The 5,686-nt window shown below is 46.0% G+C and overlaps 2 pseudogenes; both read right to left on the bottom strand.

Annotated features, from left to right (window-relative positions):
• Positions 1-1,450: 1,450 nt before the first annotated feature.
• Positions 1,451-3,245, bottom strand: LOC103645066 (uncharacterized; annotated as a pseudogene).
• Positions 3,246-3,298: 53 nt separating this feature from the next.
• Positions 3,299-4,700, bottom strand: LOC103645065 (uncharacterized; annotated as a pseudogene).
• Positions 4,701-5,686: the final 986 nt, after the last annotated feature.

Genomic DNA, 5,686 nt, shown 5'->3' with positions numbered 1-5,686 from the left:
TGACTTAGTAAACATCGTCATATCTCCTTGTTCACAGAGGGACAGCTGAATGTCCATACTGTACACAGCTGGTGACTCAAACAATATACGTGTAATCCAAACGAAACATTTTTGACCCACTAATTCATGTCGTTGTTGTCCAGCTAAAATTTTTGACCCCGAAAAACTCTGCTGCCTGGATCCTGAACAGAATGAGCTGAACGCACCAGCCACCAGATCCACTTCTCAGTTAGGAATCTAGTTTTTTAGGCTGGTTCGATTTTAGTATGAATAGTGAGACCTGAACCAGTTAGCTTGTCAGACCGATTTCTTTCGCATTCGAACTCTGTCTCGTTCATCGAACAGATACCAGCAGTCATTTTCCATCAACTCTCTGTTCGGATCGGAGAGGCTGGCTGGTCCAGAAGATCAAAAACCTTCGAAAGCTGCTGTTGGGAGTCCTTTTGCATGATATCTGCAGATTCTTGACCTGTGGGAATAAGCTTCATGTTCATGGTCCATAGAAAACTGTGGTAGTATGTTTATGCTCAACTCGTCTGTTGCATGAGACTTGCCGATTAAAGTCAGATGTGTGACTTGAAACTCAAGGTATAAAATTGTCAGCTCCACGACGGTGACGGACGCTGAAGAACACCAGGCTGGGAGGAAGACAATCGTCGCATAGCAAGACGCAGGAACGTGTGGCTAAGTAGGCCATAGTGGCCTTGTAATTCGCGTGGACTGCGCCGTGTTTGGCCGTGAGGCTGATGTTATATGCATCAGACCAAGGATTAGGAGAAGGCATCGCATAACAGAATACAATTACAATCCCTTGCATACTCTCTTCTTTCTTCTTCCCCACGTCTTCTTCTACCACAGCCACCGATCGACCCCCTAACCGACTGCGTTGCTGACAATCTGGTATCAGAGGTTGTCGATCTGGATCCGTTCAGCACCGTGGATTTCACCGACGCCACCGCGCGCAGGGTGCTTGCAGAAATGCAGCTAATGGAAGCCAGGCTCTCCGAGAAGATCTCTGGGCGCTACGACTCATGAATTCACGATGCTTGTCCCGGGGTGGAGCTAGTGGTGGTGCAGGTAGTGGTGGTTGTTGCTGTCGCTCCAATCGCTCTTGCCTCATTTCCTGTCGCATCTCCTGACGCTCCTGGCGCATCTCCTGACGTTCCTACCACATCTGAGTTGCATTTCCGTCATAGTATTTGACATCTGTTGCAGCATCTGCATCTGAGCTGTAACCACTGGAACTGTCCCGCCGGTGGAGGATTCATTTCTGGTTGTGGTTGTCTAACAAACCTCCTACTGTGGTGGTTGGTAGATAAATCGATTCTGCCTCCCTTCCTGATATTGACCATCTGGGTTAGAAACACATGGTAAGATAGAATTATAGATAAGACGAGTAATTACGGGTCATGATCTTTTGGGGGTTTTATTGGCTCAGTAGATTAGTGTGTCACCTACTAATCTGTACTACTCTATAAGGACGTAACGAGGGCGTCCACCACGGTTCCGCCCGACATCGCAGCAATCCCCCGTCCCGGCTCTCCTCTCCCTGCGCCAGGCCGCAATCCCGGCCGTCCCGGCTCTCCTCGCCCCCAGATCTTGCCTGCGGCCGTAATCCCCGTCGCCCCGCTCTCCTCGCCCCCAAATCGCCGCCTCCACTATCGCTGATATACCAGACCAAGCAGCTGGAGCAGACCAAGACGTCGCTCGAGGAGGCCAAGCTGGAATGGCCACGCTGCTGCTGCAGCAGGCGAGCAAGAGCCTCGCGTCCGCCCGGCGCGGCGGCGTGCTGGAGCAGAGGAGCGTCAGGGACCTCATGTTCGGCGGCGCGGACGAGGAGATCATGGTCCTGCACGCGGAGCTCCGGGCGGCGGTGCAGGGCGAGGAGAGGAGCCGCAAGGCGCTGGACGACATCTCCGCCGCGCTCTCGGACGTGACCGCGGAGGCCAGGCTGGTCAAGGCCTGGCTATCCGAGGCACAGGTTGAGCTGGAGGCCACCAACGCCGAGGCCATCCGGCTGCGCGCGGCGCTGCGCGCCGCGTCCGACGAGCGCGACTGCTACATGCTCGAGGTTGACGAGTGCGCGGCAGCCTGGGGCGACAAGGAGCGCGTGCTCCTCGACTGTGTGCGCGTGTCCGAGGGCGACGCGAGCCGGGCGCGGCAGGAGAACACCAGGCTGGTCGAGTCGAAGCGCGTCGTCCGCGACGAGAACACGTGCCTGCGGGACATCCTCAAGCAGGTCGTGGCCGAGGCCAGCGGCGCCAGGGACTCGCTCGAGCTCGCAAGGACCGAGAACGCGCACCTCAGACATTTGGTTATCTGAAATGACGAACTCCATCTAATTCAGATTTCAACAAAGTTATCTGAAACTTTATTCAGATTTCAACAGTTATCTGAAACTTTGTCTTGATTACTTACAGACATTTGGTTGTCTAGCTAGCTCATCTGGAATTTTATCATTGCAAGCAATCTGGTAACGAACTGCGAGCAGCAGAAATCACACTTATGAGTTCTGAGCACACACGCTAATCTAATCCTTATCTTTCTGCAGTCTTTTCATTCACTGTAGTGAATTCATGCAAGAGGAACAAGTTACCAACCAGTTGGCAGCAACAACATATACGTCCACAAGCTCATAATTTTCATGTTATTACTTAATTTCCATTTGAACATGTTGGCTAATGGAATATCTACTGCCACATCTCTCCTTTGTTTTGCTGATTTTAGGCGCTTCACAAGATTTGCCCGTGAAGACAAGAAGGTTGCCAACCTATTCTGATTTATCACTACATTTTTTCTCTTCTTTCGATGTGAATGGTGTCTTATATATTTTCTTTGCATTTTAATGGAATTCTTGGGAAGCTACCTTGCTAAGCTAAATCTATTAGATTATGGTTGCCTTCGGTTCTTGCCATCAGTAGTTGCTGCTTTAGTGATGTTTGTTGCTAGGCTGACCATTGATCCGCATACCAATCCTTGGGTAAGGAACTGGAGGATCTTCCTGATGCATGCAAAAGATCTCTCTGTTTCTCAAGGTTCTATTATATAGTTTTTCTATATAATTATCTCTTCTGCAGGGGAGATGCCTGCCTCTGTCAGCCCGTCGTCTCCAGGTGCAGATACACCATCTCCATGCTCTTCGATCCCGACGTCGTCCTATCAGTTAAGACATAGTTCATAGCATGTTCAAGTTATATTATTCTGACTGATTCCCCTTTATATACAGTGTATATGAAAGGTTCCATTTTGTCTAATCAGTTTTTGGTCTGGTGATCCTTGTTTTTGCCCCTAGGTTGTCTTCGGCAAGAATGGCGGGCTCGAGCAGATCAGTATTAGGAAGGGCTATGTGGACATGTGCACTGTCGATGCCACAACTTTGACCAAGATTAGTGACGTATCTCCCTCTTCTGTTCTATCAGATTATTCACTTATTCCCCTTGATCTTGAAGAACTTTCTGCATTAGAAGTTCTCTTCTTTGTAGCTTCGATCCTCCTATTGCGAGCATAATCAGATGACAAACATAATGAAGGCAGAACATCAGATATTGAAGTGCAACCAAGATTTTTAGTGCTAGGGGCAGTTGATGACTCGACACCTGTGGAAAAACTTTGAGGTAAAGTATGTCGGCGAACAAAAGTGGAAGCACCTTGCGGTATACCTGAATTCATTTCTTATTTATCCTTTTGCATATGTGCTAAAGCATTCAATGTAGTATTCCTGGAATTAACTACATGTGCATAACTACCCGAAGAATCAGAAACATATAAAACTCCAAGATCATGCTCTTCCGGCAAGCCTCCAGTAGTTGTTGAGGATGATGAAGCTTATGAGATACTCTTCTGCGTGTATGGATGCCCATCACTAAATACAGAAGCTTTCTTGCCACTTTGTAGGCGTCTAACCTCAGTTCTTCTGTTACTTCTTTCAGTAATGTTTGTCTCTGCCAAAAAGGGTTGTTTATGTCTCTCATCGCAATATTTACTAGCAGGAGCTTTTGAAGAGCTTACAGATGAGTCCCTAGAGCCTGATGAATGAAATGACCCTTGAAAATACCTTGGTTTCTTTTTATTTTCAGTGAACCATGATTTTACAGGATTGAAATTTGAACTCTTCCCTGGCTACTTGTTGTACTGACTTGGCCTATCGTCACTGCTTTGATTCCTCAAGGGAATGCCTGAACCTCTTCTAAGAAACCTAACTGGGGTAGTGGGGCAGATTCGTCCATACTAAATTGCAGGAAACTAAACTTGCATTGGGACACGATAATAGGAAAGATTTGGGAGATCTGCTTCAGGAGATACCTTGTTTTTAATGCAATTACTTTTTGCTCTCTCACAAGTATAAACAAATGCAGTATTGAATCCCATTCTAAACTACTTTCAATTCCTTGGAGATTATGTTCCATATGTTATAGCATAGGTCTCTACCAACCTTGTAATTACTCTACCTATTTCATTACATTCGTATATGCTTATTTTGAGTGGTGATAACCACATCATTTCGCTCCTGTTTTTTTTGGAAAAAATAGGAGAGAAATGACGACATCGGTCTGGACGAATGGCGAGCTCGACGATCTAGAGTCAGATCTGGTGGGGAAGAAGTCTGGTCGGTCATTACCGACGGCAACGCTGGCTGCAGAGCTGATCGTGCCACCAGCATAAGAGATCAAGGAGTTTTTTACCATCGCCGAGGCGGCCAGTACAAGCGCTTCGCTTCCAAGTAAGACTCCTCGCCAAGCTACTGGCGTGACTAAAAAAAATAGATTTACCGTGTGCTATCGCGTAGCATGCATAAATTACTGTCTTAATTACCCGATCTCTCACTGCACACAAATTTCTTTTCCCCATGTTAATTTTATATGTGGACACTGTAATCATTTCCTCAATTTTCCAGTGTCTTACTCTTTCAGCACTTGGATAGTACAAGCGTGCTGAAGATGAGCATCTCATTGGTTTAAGGTGTGACGACAGTTCCCTTGACTATTGGGCTCACCTTGCCCAGGTACATTCTACTATTTCCAACACTGTGCATGTACATGTTTTTTCTTCTTGTCTTATATGTCTGTACTTTGTACACATATTTTCTTTCACCATAAAGCACATGAAAGCCACAAAAGAACCCCACAAATATGCATAAATCATTGTCTTAATGACTCTCTACAAGCAATCTTAGTTGGGTGAGAGGCTACCGACCTATAATTATAGGAAGAACCTGTACACAACTGGCCCATTGTCGTTTTCTTCACATGAATTTCATATCAGTTTCTTTGACGATGATGCTGGTTGTGGTTTTTAGAGGTCTGGTTGTTGATACATATGGTTTTGGTAGAATCATCTAAGATGGGCTGGTCTTTAGGTAAAACTTTTTGATTCGGTCCTATAAGATTGGTGTTGATCGTACGACTTCTATAGAGACATTAATGAATCATTTCCAGGTGGCACAATGATACCATGAAACTTAGTTTATTTACCCTTTTTTGCTCTATTTACTTTTGGTCCATTTTATTTTGTTGTACCTCACTTTATTTTGAATTTTCAGGAAATAACTCTTGACCATGTGAAGGCAGTTGGCTTTCTTGGAGATGGTTTTGGCGCCACACTAGAGATGAGCAAATGAAACTTGATATAGGTTGTTAGCAAAATTCAGTTTTTTTCAGCAATACCACTCAAAATTTAGTGATGCTAA

Source organism: Zea mays, chromosome 1 (genome assembly GCF_902167145.1).
Source record: "Zea mays cultivar B73 chromosome 1, Zm-B73-REFERENCE-NAM-5.0, whole genome shotgun sequence".
Taxonomy (NCBI): domain Eukaryota; kingdom Viridiplantae; phylum Streptophyta; class Magnoliopsida; order Poales; family Poaceae; genus Zea; species Zea mays.
Note: the sequence above shows the minus strand (reverse complement) of the source record. Positions and strands in the feature narration are given on the sequence as shown.